Source organism: Cetorhinus maximus, chromosome 27 (genome assembly GCF_964194155.1).
Source record: "Cetorhinus maximus chromosome 27, sCetMax3.hap1.1, whole genome shotgun sequence".
Lineage (NCBI taxonomy): Eukaryota > Metazoa > Chordata > Chondrichthyes > Lamniformes > Cetorhinidae > Cetorhinus > Cetorhinus maximus.
In genome coordinates this window covers 29,853,134-29,869,264 of record NC_135905.1, presented here as the reverse complement: position 1 = coordinate 29,869,264, position 16,131 = coordinate 29,853,134, and the positions used below count along the sequence as shown (strand labels likewise).

General features: G+C 44.4%; 1 protein-coding gene across 4 annotated transcripts in view; it reads left to right on the top strand.

Annotated features, from left to right (window-relative positions):
• Positions 1–16,131, top strand: part of LOC144668683 (PH and SEC7 domain-containing protein 1-like) — a 159,271-nt gene that overhangs the window by 23,635 nt on the left and 119,505 nt on the right. For 3 of the 4 annotated variants that reach the window (XM_078530988.1, XM_078530987.1, XM_078530985.1), the window contains exons 1-2: positions 11,437–11,478; positions 13,965–14,040. The gene's annotated coding sequence lies outside the window, so the exon portion shown is untranslated. Of the gene's footprint in view, positions 1–11,436; positions 11,479–13,964; positions 14,041–16,131 lie in introns of those variants that run through there. The other variant, XM_078530986.1, reaches the window with a different exon arrangement.

Below are 16,131 nucleotides of genomic sequence, written 5' to 3'. Positions count from 1 at the left end.
GTGCAGTTCCAACAACATTCATGAAGCTTGACACCATCCAGGATAAAGCAGCCCCGCTTGATTGGCACCCCATCCACAAACATTCACTCCCTCCACCACCGACGCACAATAGCAGCAATGTGTACCATCTACAAGATTCACTGCAGGAACTCACCAAGGCTCCTTAGGCAGCACCTTCCAAACCCACGACCGCTACCATCTAGAAGGACAAGGGCAGCAGATACATGGGAACACCACCACCTGGAAGTTCCCCTCCAATCACTCACCATCCTGACTTGGAAATATATCGCCGTTGCTTCACTGTCGTTGGGTCAAAATCCTGGAACCCCCTCCCTAACAGCACAGTGGGTGTACCTACACCACGTGGACTGCAGCGGCTCAAGAAGGCAGCTCACCGCCATCCATTAGGGATGGGCAATAAATGCTGGCCTAGCCAGCGACGCCCACGCCCCTAAATGAATTTTTAAAAAATCTTAATTGTAAACTTTTCTCAAATCCAACAAGTTCCTCCATTGAAATAAAGGATCAATCCCTAGCTTAAGCATCTGCTGAATTCTAGTGAGCCAGTATAGCAGTGTGAGTGGCCTGGGGCAGGGTAGATATTTCTATACAGTAGCCCCACAGCTAATGGAATGCTAAATTTCAGTGGGCAAGTCAGCGTACTGGGAACCCTCATTGATTTATGGTAACATTTAACAATGGAAATGCATTGAAATATTTATGGGCCTACTTCTCTTATCCACTTGTAAAAATGAACATGAACTGGGAGGGAAGTGTGAAACTTCTGGTACATTCCCCACTCCCAGAACATGTGCTAACACTTCTCCCTGTTTAACATGTAGCCCCCAGCCGACCTTACATTACTGCCTGAGAATTCCATGCCTCAGGAAAGCTGCCTGAGTTGTGTGAAAATGGTAACATTGACAAATGCGTTCTCATATTCTGTGAAAGGTGATACTTTAATTGGAGGCTAGGATTTTAATCCACTTAGTGCTTCAATGTTAGGGGTTTTTGGGCGAAGATTGAATTTTTACGCTGAATTTAATTCGATTTTTCTTCGCAGAAAATAAGATATGACTTTGCTGATGAACTTTATAAGACCAGGCTTTGGATGTTCCGGCGAGCATTAAGGATGACCTCTGCCAGGCCATCACATTTTTCATCTGAGCTCATAGTGTAGGAGCTGCGTGGGTTTACATGGGGGGGTGGGTGAGCAGTTTTACAGCTGCAGACCTCCCAGTTATTCACCTTCATTTCTCAGATGTGGGTGTTGTATTTAGTGCCCATTGTTTGTTGCTCTGAACAGCCAAATGGTTGCTAGGCTACAAAGGAAAGACAAGAAAGGATGGCTAGAAATTGAAGGAACTTGCAATTCTGTGGCGACTTTCGCAATCTCAGGACTTTCCAAGGCCCTTTTACAGTGAGTGATGTGCTTTGGAAATGCGGCCACGGTTGTAGTGTAGGAAATATTAATCCGCTGGATTGCGAAATGGATAATTAGATGTAGATAGACAAATGGGTAGACGTGAAGCGATGCAGAAGTGAGTTGTGGAATTTTAGTGTTAACTGTTCCAGGTTTCCAGTAAACGTTATTAGTGTATTTCTGAAGATGATGTTAGGGGTACTTGCTGAAACCTTCAGTTATTGACCAGCCTCAGGACATTGTCTCATTTAGCATTAGGCTTGTGTCTATGCACAAATGTTTGAAGGCTCCTGTTTTACAAGTAAAGAACAAGCTTTCTATAATATTGCAGCTCAAACGTAGAGGAGACCTCGTTTAACATCTTCTCTGGGGGATGACATTTGGCACACAACAAAGTGCAGTGATTATTGTTATGTAGGCAAGCAAGTGAGCCATTTTTCCCCCAAGCTAGATTCCAGTGGAAAAGATGACCATTGCTTTCCCTGGCGGTGCTAAGCGAGGATGGAACATTAGCCAGGATAGAAGAACTCTCTCTCTCTTTACATTGTACTGAGAGATCTTAAACATTCACATGACATAGAGGAGACCTCGTTTAACATCTTCTCTGGGGGAATGACATTTCCAATAATGCGGCACCCCTTCAATACTGCATTGAACTGCCAGACCAGATTATACAGAATGACAGAGAACATACAACACAGAAACAGCCCGTCTAGACAGTGCTGGTGCTTGCACTGTACATGAATCTGCAGATGGTGTGCTGGACTTATCAGCCATCTCAGAAGCCATCGGTCCGGAGTGGGAGCAAGTCACCCTCGATCCCAAGAGACTGCCTAAGAAGAAGACACGAGTCTCCTCCTATTCCATCTATCATAACTCAGCCTTTCAGAATATCGTTCTATTGCTTCTTCTCTCATATGCTCTTTTCCTTTTGAAAGCATCCATAGTATTTGCCTCAATCACTTCCTGTGGTAGCGAGTTCCACATTCCAACTGCTGTCTCAGAGAAGACATTTCTCCTTATATCGCAATTGAATTTACAGGGGCAATGGGCAGATTTTCACCCTTGTCGGATAGGCTTGGCGAGGGCAGTCGGGAAGCTGACCACCACCCACCATCGGGGCCGGAAGGCTATTTAAGACGCACAGCTGCCTCAGGGAGATTAAATGTTATATATAAAAAAAAACGAAGAAAATAAAAATGTAATGAAACATGTCCCCTCACGTGACTCTGTCACATGAGCAGGGACATATTATTAATTAAGTTTTTAAAATTTTTATTCTATTTTTCTTTGCTTTAGGCAACCTCATCCCCACCCGTGGATGAGGTTTCCTAAAAAGTGCAAAGGCCATTTGGCCTTTTCGCCTGCCTGCCCATCATAAGCTTGGACGGGCATTGAAAAATTCAAGTTCATTGATAATTTAATGACCTTAGCAGGCTTTTTAATTGTCAGCGGGTGTGCTGCCGACTCTGGTGTGTGCCCGCCAAACGAAATATCGTGCGACTGCGCGTTGACGTCAGGACATTCAGCCGACGTCAACGCACATCACTTTACGCTCGAGTGGGTCGGGCGCGTGACTGCCTGCCAAGCTATAAAACCTTTACCCAGTGTCTCAAAACCCTGGCAGCCTCGGCACTGAGGCTGTGCCAAATTTTGGATCTTACCTTTTCTCAGGCCAATTAACTGGGTCGGGTGGTGTGAAGTGTCGCTCGGAGCGCGGGAATGCAAGTAGTGAAACGGATAACCAGTCCAGCGCCATGTGGTGCCAATGCAGCGCCCAGCCAGATTGGCCAGGTTAGTTATTATTTTTCATTTTACTCGATTATAATTGATGCACAGCACATTCCAATGATGTCTGGCTTTCAGATAATTCTGGTTTTTGGACAGTCAGATTTGAGAGGCTATACCTGTATTAATAACTATTTATAGCTCCAAGATTTGAATTCTCACACAAGTAGTAACAGTCTTTCCACACGCATGTGTTTGTCTGTGTGGTATACATTCACGTATGTGAATTACATGTTCAAATCCTGAATAAAACTCGTAGCTTTCTGATTCATCGACAAGCACGATGACAACTGAGCCAACCACCCATCTTCTTGAAGAAGTTTGAGATAAAGTTTTTATATACTTCTGAAGAAAACTACCTTTGTGGCAACAGAAAATGGGACGTTTCCTCCATGTGCTATCTGTGGTGATCTGTCCAATTGACTGGCTCTCCTTGACCTGTCCAGTAAACCATCATTAACTCCTGCACAAGACCAAGGGAGGATGTACAGTATTGGGTGTGGTTCTATATGACCAGACATTGGCCATTTGGACAGGTGATTGAATCCAATCAAGAATCGGGTACATCTATTTGGAATAAAAAGGTTGCTAAGGAATACAGATAGGGTAGATTGGGAGAAACCCTTTCCATTGGTAGGAGAGTCTAGGACTAGGAGACATCATCTAAAATTGAATCTTGTCGAAAAGAGAGACATGTTGCCGAAGCATTTCGTCTTGCACTCATCAGGACAAATGCAAGAATGTCAAATTTCAAACAATCTCATCAATTTACACCACAGGAGAAAAGGGTGCTGATTGGTTGGCAAGTCAATTTGCAAATCTAACAAATTGTAGCCAGACCTTTCAGGAATGAAATCAAGAAACACTCCTTCACACAAAGGGTGGTAGAAGTTTGGAACTTTCTCCTGCAAATGGAAATTGATGCTAAATCAATTATTAATTTTAAATCTGACATTGATAGATTTTTGTTATCCAAAGGTACTAAGGGATTTGGGGAAAAGGCAGATGCCTGGAGTTAGATCACAGATCAGCCACAATTCCCTTAAACTGTGGAACAGGTTTGAGGGGTTAAATGGCCTCCTTCTGTTCCATTGTTTCTGTGGTTGCAGAGAGACTCTGTAGCTACATGATAACAATGGGATTTGGGAACTGTTACCATGCTCACACAGGGACTGGGGGATTGTTTCTTTATTTTCCGCTGTGTGTACAGCCAGTTTTCTTTCAAGGGACAGTTGCATCTGAACTCACAGTGGTGAGAACTGGACCTAATCCAGGCACCATTCTGATTCAACCCAGTTTGAGTCCCTTTGAATTAAGAATTCAGTTCAGTGCTGTCTCTAAGCCCAGCATTCATCTAAAGTTAATGAGGACAATTGCGTATGTTTTTTATCGTTTAACTTGTTTTTTTTTGGTGTGTGTGAAATGGACGGGTTTATTAAAAGTACAGACAATGCCACTAACAAGCTAAGGAGCTAAAAACAAAATACAGTACATCAGTAAACACCATTAATTATAGTGTGATAGAATGATACAGCAGAGAAGGAGGCCATTTGGCCCATAATGCCTGTGCCAGCTCTTTGGAAGAGCTTTCCGATTGATCCCATTCCCTTGCCCTTAATGTGACAAGTGGACAAGTCATTGGCTCGTCACCTGCCTCTTATCCGAATCCCATTTTCACTGGATTGGGATCAACTCTGCCGCATTAGGGCAGCCCTGCTGTTGTTTTATTTTGAGGCTGCCTTTTGGATTCTGCTGAAGCCTGCTGACCAACCGAGCGGAATAACACTGTAATTCATTCCATCTGTTCCTTTTGTCCGAAAGCAAAGCCCCCCTCAATTGAGCCACTGACCTTGGAGGCACTAGTTGTGTGGATGCTATAGCTAGTCGCTGACCATCTGTTAAACTTAATGTGACCTGGAGAGGAGGGGCCTGTGGTCTTGCCACTACACAGTGGATTGGCTGTAATGGAGTGAGTAGGTTGATGGACAGGGCCAAGGTGGTCATGCTGTTTTGAAGAGCGGATATAGGTTGCCCCTCAGTTAAGAATGATACTGCGAACTTTAAAATAGGACTCGAAGGAAATGCCTCAGTATCTGGGAGTTAACGGCCTGCTTTTAGTTTTGATCTGGAGGCAGTAATTAGAAGCAGCTATGTTCTTTTGCCGAAACAGATGCTGTATTGATAGCAGCGCTTGCAGACGGGTCAGCAACTGGTCCTGTGATCCACAGGATGCCTGGAGATCAGGTAAGGAAGGAGCGCGGTGCCTTAAACACTTCTCGTTCCGTGGGCAAAGGGAAGCCCTCGATAGTCTTTAGGCAAAAAATGACTGCAGAAAATGCTCATTTCTCAGCATTTTGTCTCAGCCTTGAGCTCTTGGCCCACATAAAGCTGCAACTGCACTGAACTGGCTTTCAGTCAACAGCAGAGAAAATCCGACAGCACTCTCTCATTAGGCAGCAATAAGAGGGATTAAAGGACAAGAAATGTGGAGCTCATGTAGGGACGATCCTGTTGAGTGCGTACAGAATGTTCGGCTGACTAACAAGAGAAAAATTGCCACTGAGCGTTCAGTTCAACTGAAGAAAGGTTTGCACTCCCAGCATCTTATCCGTCCGCTCAGATCCTGCCCAAAGTGTTTCACATAACAGGGAGTTAATCTGAGGTTTAGTTTGTGGCGTAGGCAAACACACCAGCTGTGTTGTGCACAGCAAGATCCCACAAACGGCACTAAAGTGAATGACCAGTCGACCTTAGTTTTTTTTTCTGCCAGTGTTGGCCAGGACCATGGGAAGAGTTTTCTGCTCTGCAAATAACTCAGGATGTCTTCACTGTTATATAAAAAAAATTCAGAAACATTTCTGCACTCCCACTTTATTTAAGGACAGTGTGGCAGTGCATGTCATCGTAATTGTTGTGTAATCATATTTATTTAGGGGGACATAGGCTTCATGATGCTGGTAGTTGAACAGGTTTGTCTTTAAAATCTGTGGTCCAGCTGGTAGCACCCTCGCCTCTGAATCAGAAGGTTCAAGTCCCACTTCAGACAAGTGAGCACAAAACCTGGGCTTTCACTCCCAGTGCAGCACTGAGGAGGTGCTGTCTTTCAGGTGAGATGTTAAACTGGGCCCCACCTGCCGCCTAAAGTGGGTGTAAAAGGTCCTGTGACAGTATTTTGAAGAAGAACAGGAGAGCTGTCCGTGCTCCCCTGGCCAATATCTGTTCCTCATCCAACATCACTAAAACAGATGATCTGGTCATTGTCAGGTTGCTGTTGTGGGATCTTGCTGTGTGCAAATTGGCTGCTACATTTCCTACATTATCGCCAGTGACACACTTCAAAAAAACAAAGTACTTAATTAAAAAGTAAAGCACATTGGGATGTCCTAAGGTTGTGAAAGGTGATATGTAAGTACACGTTTTTCCATCTACCTTTCCATTTACCTATCTTTCTATCTATATTCTGGGAATGTGTGTCTCAGAATTGTAGCATCTCAATCCTCAATATGAATGGATGAATAGTCAGAGTTTGGCAGTGCAGTTTTGCAATCTGGCATAGGCCAGGAGTTTGCATGCTGTGTTCATACCACAGACTTGTTTCTTGCTATTGCTGCCCCACTGAAGATCATTCTATTAAGGAGGTCCCTTCATGGGCTGCCAGGGTCAGGTAAAAGCCAGCAATTGGGATTTGGATTCAGATTCATGGAGAGCTCCCAACACGCAGCACAGAGTTGCTGGCCCAGACTGGGGTGGAAATGAACTGGACCAGCCATATAAACACTGTGGCTACAAGAGCAGGTCAGAGGCTGGGAATCCAGCAGTGAGTTAACTCACCACCTGACTCCCCTAAGTCTGTCCATCATCTACAAGGCACAAGTCAGGAGTGTGATGCAATACTCCCCACTTGCCTGGATGAGTGCAGCTCCAACAACGCCCAAGAAGCTTGACAACATCCAGGACATAGCAGCCCACTTGATTGGTACCCTTTCCACAAACATTCACTCCCTCCACCACCGACGAACAGTAGCAGCAGTGTGTACCATCTACAAGATGCACTGAAAAAACTCACCGAGACTCCTTAGACAGCACCTTCCAAACCCATGACCACTACCATCTAGAAGGACAAGGGCAGCAGACACATAGGAACACCACCACCTGGAAGTTCCCTTCCAAGCCACACACCATCCTGACTTGGAAATATATCGCTGTTCCTTCACTGTCGCTGGGTCAGAATCCTGGAACTCCCTCCCTAACAGCACTGTGGGTGTACCTCCACCACATGGACTGCAGCTGTTCAAGAAGGCAACTCACCACCATCTTCATAAGGGCAGTTAAGGATGGGCAATAGATGCTGGCCTAGCCAGTGACACCCACATCCTGTAAATGAATAAAAAAATAACCCATGGATACAGAAGAAAGCAGATTAGACAGTGGAGTCAAAAACTATGCTCAAAAGAAAACATCTTCCAGTCAATAGATTTTGATTAGGTAAGGGTGTAAAGAGATGAGGAACATAGGGTCATCAATGGATTTGAGGTTACAGGTCAACCATGGCCTAATTGAAGGAGGGAACATACTTAAAGGACTGAATGGCTTCCTCCTGTTATGCTCCAGTAAGCTAGAAAATTAGTCAGATTGTGAGAGGAAAATGGCAATGATATAGACTGAAACAGAGAAAGGACTTTTTGTTATTTGTTCATGGGGTGTGGGCATCGCTGGCTAGGCCAGCATTTATTGCCCATCCCGAATTGCCCTTGCTCAAAGGGACATTTAAGGGTCAACCACATTGCCATGGGTCTGGAGTCACATGTAGGCCTGACCTGGTAAGGCAGCAGATTTCCTTCCCTAAAGGACATTAGGGAACCAGATGGGGTTTTACAACAATCAACAATGCTTTCACAGTCATCACTGGACTTTTAATTCCAGATCTTTATTGAATTCAAATTTCACCATCTGCCGTGGTGGGATTCGAACCTGGGTCCCCGCAGCATTCCCCTGGGTCTCAGGAATACTAGTATAGTATATACATAGCCCCTTTCATATACTCATGGGAGTGTTCCAACAACACATAGACTGCAGCGGCTCAAGAAGGCGGCACACCACCACCTTCTCAATGTCCACTAGAGATGTGCAATAAACGCTGGCCCAGCCTGTGATGCTCACATCCCATGAACAAATATTAAAAGCAAGATCCGACAGCCAATGGATTACTTTTGAGGTGTCGTCATGGTTATTATGTAGGTGCAGCAAGGCCCCACAAACAATAATGAGATGAATGATGGGCTAATCTGATTTGATTGGGGAATTAATATTACACAACATCAACAGGCAAACCTCCTGTTCCTCCTCTTCAAAAAAAGCGCGTTGAGGTCCTTTACAGCCCTATGAAGAGGCAGACTTTATGTTTCATCCAAAAGACACTGGCACCTCCAACAGTGCAGCGCTCCCTCAGCACTGCACTGGAGTGTCAGCCAAGAGTATGAAAGAAGAACTCGCATTTATATTGTGCCAACCACATCCACGGGGCATAGCAACATGCTTTGCAGCCAAAGAAGTGTAGTCACTGTTGTAATGTAGCAAACATGGCATCCAATTAATGCACAGCAAGATCCCACAAAAAAGAAAGGTGCTAATGACCAGAGAAACTGTATTGGGTGATGTTGGTTGAGGGATAAATAGTGGGCGAGGCACTGGGGAGAACTCCCCTACTCTTCTTTGAAATAGTGCCATGGGATCTTTTACAATCACTTGCGAGGGCAGACGGGGCCACAAGAATTTTCTGAGAATGAAAGAGAATCCAATGTAACAATAAGTAAAAGTGGTGGGAGGCTGGAACACACTGGTGCAGAGAGAGTTAGAGTGGGTGGCCTGTGATGGCAAGTGGTTGGTTAATACTGAGAAGCCGATGTCTTCATTTCACCCTGAAATCTCGGTATTTGGTTAACAAGTTGTAGCAATCACCTGGACTATCATGGGATGTTGCATCACCTTTAGGCCTCAGTTTAACATTTTATCTAAAAGGTGACGCCTCTTTAAACCTCTCAGTATTGAATGCAGGATTTTTCCCTTGCATTGGTACACTGGGCACCAGTAGGGCAGAATCCTGATGGCCACATGGTGTCTCCTGGGTTCTCCATGAGGGATCATTTTCAGATGTTCTGCTCCCAATCGCCCACCATTGCTTCCCAGGAGCACACGTTGGGAATTCAGGAATTCCGATGGAGAATCTTGGGGAGCCTATACCTGAATTCTTGATTATCCACTCTCGACAGGCCCAGGCCTCACGTTGTGAGCACAAATTTAATGATTTAATTTTGAGGATTTTCAACCCTGTGGCTTAATGGTCGTTGGCAGCTCTGTGTTGGGCACACACTGGTTCCTGTCACTCTGTGCCTTTCAATTGCTTTGTAAGTACTAGTAATAGGAAATCAATTCCTGTGGCCCAGCTGCCATTGGGTATCAGGGAGGTCTGCATATGTGCTTTAGTTCTATAAAATTGTACCTGTGCTGTGCTCTGATATACATGTTAATATACTGTGCATGTATCTTGGCATACTGCCTGGGATTCCAGCTTGCCCCAGCAATACAATGATGACCTGATAATGGGGAGCATTTATTCACATTACTAAATATTTACTCTGTTCTATTTGTTTAGGCTTTAAAGCTCTTCAACACTTTCATAGGCTTTGAATGTAGTTAACTGTTATTTTGGCAGTGGAACAGGCTGGATTTGGCACAGAATCAATGTGTGTGCAAACAGGAGGCAATTTGTGGGTGGGTGCAACGCAGGTGATAAAATTGAATTAAATATCAGACTCCAGGCTGGATTATCTGATAAAAATTAGTTGAGTCTCACTGAGGGAAAAGCAGAAATTGCTGGAAATCCTCAGCAGGCCAGGCATCGTCAGTGGAGAGAGAAACAAAGTCAATGCTCCAGGTCAATGTCTTTCCCAAAGCACTTTAGTCCCTGAAGTACATTTTGAAGTGTAGTCACTGTTGTAATGTAGGAACGGCAACAGGCAGTTGGTGCAGAGAAAGGTCCCAGAAGCAGCACTGTCATAGTGGCCAGGTAGGTGTTACCTGAAGGGTAAATATTGGCTAGGAACTTGGAGGAAACTCCCCTGCTCTTCCTCAAATTAATGCCATGGGATCTTTTACATTGACCTGAAAGAGCAAACGCAATTTTGGTTTAATAGGCCACCTGAAGACAACAGTGCAGCACTCCCTCAGAATTGCACTGGAAGGTCAACCTAGATATTGTGCTCCAGCCTCTGGGGAGGGACCTGAACCCACAATCTCCTGATTCAGAGACAGGTACCCACTGAACCGCAGCTAATTGTTCAATAATTCAAGGGAATTTCTGAAGAGGAATGGAACATTCTCTCAGTCTTGGCACCTCGTTGGTACATTTTCTCAGTATTGAGCATTTACAGGCCGTGTAGAATGTGTTAGGCACAAGGGTACAGCTGTCTCTACTTAAACTCAACAAAATGCCATTAATCCCAACCTCACAAGAGGACTCCTTACTTGCACCAGTGTGACACTTGCTGATTCCAGCCCTAGTTGTCCTTCTAGTCTTTGAGTTAGTCCTATGACTTGTGCATTATAAACTTGGTTGAGATTCTCTACCATCTGGATATGTATGATTATGCTCTCAGTATTAACACACATTGCTTGAAGGTGTCATGTGTTGACACCAGCCATGAATGACCATTTTCTACCTATGTCCCTTGCCCCACAGTGATGATTTAACTGATGCAAGAAGTTCAAGATTTTTCCTTTCTTTTGGGCTTTGTTGGAAGACTTGAAGTGTCTGTGCCTTGCCAATCTTTCTTCATAGCTCAGTCTTCTAACATTCTTTGCAATGAAGAAGTAAAATGCCTCTTTGTTGAGGCCTTGACGGCTGGTGCCTTGTAAACAGAGCTGATTGTGCAGCCAGAAAAGGGTTACTGTAAGTTATGTAACTGCACCAAATGTGAACATTGGAGGGAGCAGCCATTTCATCACTGTCTCTGTCCGCACTTTACAAGCATGCACTTCTAAACGTTTGCAGCCCGATTCATTTCCCCTGTTTGTGGCATCTGGTGACAGCAGATGCAAGCTCAGTTTCTGTGCTGGGGCGTTTCAGCACTTGCAGTATCTTCAGCAAAATGGGGTGAGCAGCAGGACTGAAACCAGTCTGACAGGGAATGCAAATGCTCATTTCTTTATTTTCTTTTCACGTAACGGGCTGGGATCAGCGAGCATGCTGAAGTGTATAAAACTGCAAGGTAAAAGGCTGCTTCTTCTCTTTAATGGTCACGGCTCTGCACCTCTGAGACTGAGAAAGGTTTGTTTTAGGGCCAGGTTAGAGCCTGGGAGGATGCTGCTGCAACACCAGGCTAAAGTGTTGTTAATTTGTGCCTCAGCATCTACAATACTGCATCTTGCTTTTGGCTCTGACTAATGGAAAGAGCCTCATTGAAACATGGGCTACAATTGGTGTCAGTAACGTCTCAGTAAAATTGTCCACACGGGTCAGCTCCTGTGTGTATGCTGGCGACACTGAACTCTACCTCTTCCCGAACACCATGAACTCCAAAGCTATTACAGCACGGTCCAACTGACAGTGGAAGGATTCAAAATTTGCCTCAACTCAACCTTAGCAAAACCAAAACGAATCTCTGCATGGCGCTGATTCCTCAATTACCCTTAATGAGGTACAGTGGTGTGCAATTTTGGCATCCTGTTTGACTCCAAACCGAATTCCTTACCCTAAGTCCTCTCTTCATCAGGACTTCAATCTTCCACCTCCAGAATATTGCCTGCTCTTCCCCTCTACTATTGGAACCCTAATCCTTCCTTTCATCATCTCAAGGATTGACCTATCTTGACCCATAACCCTTCACAAACTTCAGCCAATCCAGAACCATGTGGCCCTTGTCCCCTCCCAAAGCCCCATTTTTGGCCAGCTCCTTGTAATCCAGTGAATCCTTTTTGAGATCCTCATCTTCAGATGCCCCGATGGCCTTACTCTACTCCAGTCTCTGCACAATATCACCCAGCTCACTGCCTGCACTCTGCCAATTCCAGATTACTCCTGACTTCTCTGGTAACTTCATTCTACCTCCAATGTCTGATCTTCAATCACCATGCTCCTACTTGCTGGAATTCTGACTATAATCCTGTTACCCCTGGCTATATCTCTCCTAAGGTTCAAAGGCTCCCTTTCTGCCTCCTCGGCCTCCAGTTCAGTGGCCTGACCTCTCCCTTCTGATGTTCTCTGAGGTGCATGTAGCATTATCTAAAGGTTTTGGAACCTTATGCTCCTGATATGGACCAATACCCACTGGGAGAGTGTACCAGAGTCAGTGCAGAGGTCAAGCAAATATTCTGAAAGAGTGAATTGTGAAATGTTGCCTTCATAAATGATTGTGAACTGTGCACTGTGACACTGGGTTGGAAGGTTCCGCATTTGACCCTGTTCTTGGGTCACTTGGCCTCAACCAGGGGCAGTGATGGATGTAGAGTAATGACCCTCAATTTCTCAAGTTTAGGAAAGGTGGTGGGGCATTTGGGGGGTGGGGTGGGGCTGATCTTGAGCTTGAAAACAAAGCCTGTCCACTCGAATGAGGCACCAGAGAGTTGACCAATGTGAGTTTCCAACTTCAGTAGAATTAGGGGTTTAGGCACCAAATAGGACATGGCTTTTTAAAACAGTGACACTTATTCATTGTACCGAAAGTGTATTTATGGCTTCCCCTTCATACAGAGTCCACTCAGTGCAGTTCCTCCCTGGATCACACCTCAAGGTGACATTCTTCAACATGACAGTTGTCTCGGGCTCCTCCTCTCACCAGAACCTATGGGAGCAATATTAATTTTTGGGAGGAGTGATATTGGATCGACCATAACAAATACCACCAGATTTTATTTCTGTTTATCTCAAACTTAATTAGAGTCCAAGTCCACACACTGAGTCCTATTCCGATAGAAAAGGGAAGAGGTTTCTGGGCCAGAGGGATGAACTAGACACGGTCAGTGCAGAGATGTTCAAAATCATGAAGAGTTCTGATGGAGGTAGGTAAGGAGAAACTATTCCCAGTGACAGGTGAGCCAATGACCAGAGTGCACAGATTTAAGGGAACTGGCAAAAGAACCATAGGTGACAGGAAAAAATATGCGGTCGTTCTAATCTGCAATGTGCTGTCTGAAAGGATGGTGGAAGTAGATTCAATAGTAACTTTTGAAAGGGAATTGGATAAATAATTGAAAAGGAAAAATTGACAGGGTTATGGGGAAAGGGCAGGGGCAGTGAATGGGACTAACTGGATAGCTCTCTCTAAGAGTCAGTACAGACAGTGGCCTGAATGGCCTCCAGCCGCGCTGTATTATCCTATGATTCTATACAGCACAGGAAGAGGCCACTTGACCCATCATGTCTGTGCCAACTCTCTGGAGGAGCTATCGACTTCGGGCCCTCCCACCACACTTTCTTTATGGACCTGCTAATTTATCTTTTTTAAGTCTGTATCAAATTTCATTTTGAAAGTTACTATTAAATCTGCTTCCAATGCTCTTTCAGATCACAGCCACTCACTGTGTTTAAAAAAAATGTCATCCCCCACTATGTTTATTTCTCAATTATTTGAAAACTGTCTCCTCTGGTTACCGAGGTCTCCTGCCAGCGGAAACAGTTTCTCCCTGTCTGCTCTATCAAAAGCCCTCCAAAGTACTTGAGTAATTGCTCATTTCTGTTTTATTAATGCTTCCAGAGCAAAAAAAAAAATGAAAAGGCTTTGTGATTCTAGCTGGACGAGGAGCTTTCACAAGGGAAATGGAGAGATTACAAGGTACGTGCTACAGCAGAGCTGTAATAGCTACATTGCTATTAGTGAGGCATCCATAAATAACTTGCATGATGTGGTCCAGCCAAGTGTGTTCCTTGAGTGGATGTCTACTTGCACTTCTCTCATTGAAGGTTGAAAAACACCCCCATTATCCTCCTCCTCTTGTATTTCTGCCAGAACAGACTCCGAGGTCTGTCGCACTGCCCAGCTGTTTATTGTTGGGGAAGCGGGGAGGAAAGGAGAGGTTTTTTTCCTTGAAAAGTTTAAAACATTTTTTTTTAAAAAAAGAGTGAGGCCTTTTGATTTATCACGAAACAGACTTGTGTTTTCACCGACTGGCTGCTGCGAGAATCTGAGAGCATTCTTGCTTTGTTCCACTCTCTCTCTCTCTCGAGTGACCAGAGACTGAACTGATGGCACTTTTGGCTTCTGTTGGTGGGAGGATGGGCCGTGATTTATCACAACTGATCCCCACCCTTTCACTGGGCGACTGGTGCCACAGCTCCTGCCTGCGTGACAAAAGCCTTCCACAATTGGAAAACAAAAGCAGGAATACACGGTGCCTTTTCCGCGTCTGTGAAGAGAAAAGGGCCGGGAATTTCCAGTTTGAGCACAATCGACAATCTGAGCATAAATTGTGCCAAAAATTGTGCCCATTTTGAGAATTCTTTTCCTCTCCAGTTTCCACTCCAATCCATTTGCATATCGGTACCTACAAAATCTGCTGTAAACCAGTGCAATTTGGAAGCTTTTTAAAGCGTAATTTAAGAAAAATTGCTTTAAATATTCCTTGACATATTTTGTTTTATTCGTTCATGGGATGTGGGTGTCACTGGCTGGGCCAACATTTATTGCCCATCTCTAATTGCCTTTGAGGGGGTGGTGGTGAGCTGCCTTCTTGAACCGCTGCAGTCCATGTGGTGTAGGTACACCCACAGTGCTGTTAGGGAGGGAGTTCCAGGATTTTGACCCAGCGACAGTGAAGGAACAGCGATATATTTCTAAGTCAGGATAGTGAGTGGCTTGGAGGGGAACTTCCCGGTGGTGGTGTTCCCATCTATCTGCTGCCCTTGTCCTTCTAGGTGGTAGTGGTCATGGGTTTGGAAGGTGCTGTCTAAGGAGCCTTGGTGAGTTTTTTCAGTGCATTTTGTAGATGGTACACACTGCTGCTACTGTGCGTCGGTGGTGGAGGGAATGAATGTTTGTAGACGGGGTGCCAATAAAGATGTATTTAAGAGCTGTAGCTTGGTGAAGTTTAATTAATAAAGTTGAAAATGGGTATATCACACAAAATAGGCATTTTTAATCATAGCATTAATTCGCTGGCTGTAAATAACCCTATTTCAAAGTACTGAAAATTACTTTTTGAAAATTACACTGAACCATTTCCTGGTTATATTGGGGATGCAAGTATTGGTTTCTTCTGTAAATTTAGAACAAAAATTACATTCAAAAGCTTTTAAATGCTTCCTTGCTCACAAAAGAACCAGCTGAATTTAAACGACCTCCTTAGGCTCACAAATGGACCTAGTTGGAGGAAACTTGCCAATGGTGATTAACTTGACCTGGGTGTCTGGCCTGTTTTGTGGCCAGGAATTGCTTTAGTGCAAAGTTTTCTAAAAATGATGGAAAGCCAATTTGCATTGGACATATTTTGTGCTTAAACTCCCTCGATCCTCTGCATGGATTATCCCAATTTTGGGTGAATTTCTTGAGGTAGAGAAATCTGACCCCGGACACTAGCGCGTCTTTTTGACCATCACAGAACCTGATGGACCTGCTGTGTTTCCAGCAATTTCCATCTGCAGAAGTGATCTCCAAACCTGTCTTGTTGGATAATTAGTTTTGAATTTTGCTATAACTGTGGCTACGTTGTGGTCTGCTTGGGTCACTTTGGTGCTTACTTTGACTAACGCTGTAAAATGGATTATAGCACATTTTGCATTTCTCCTGATTTTTATATTCCCGTCAAAGTTGATATCTGATTGTTAAGTCAGGATACGCAATTGCAAGGGCTACAACTAATGTACAAAAGGCAAAATTAACCCCACTGGGTTTAACTGAAGTGAAGCACTGATTATTTTAAATCGAAGG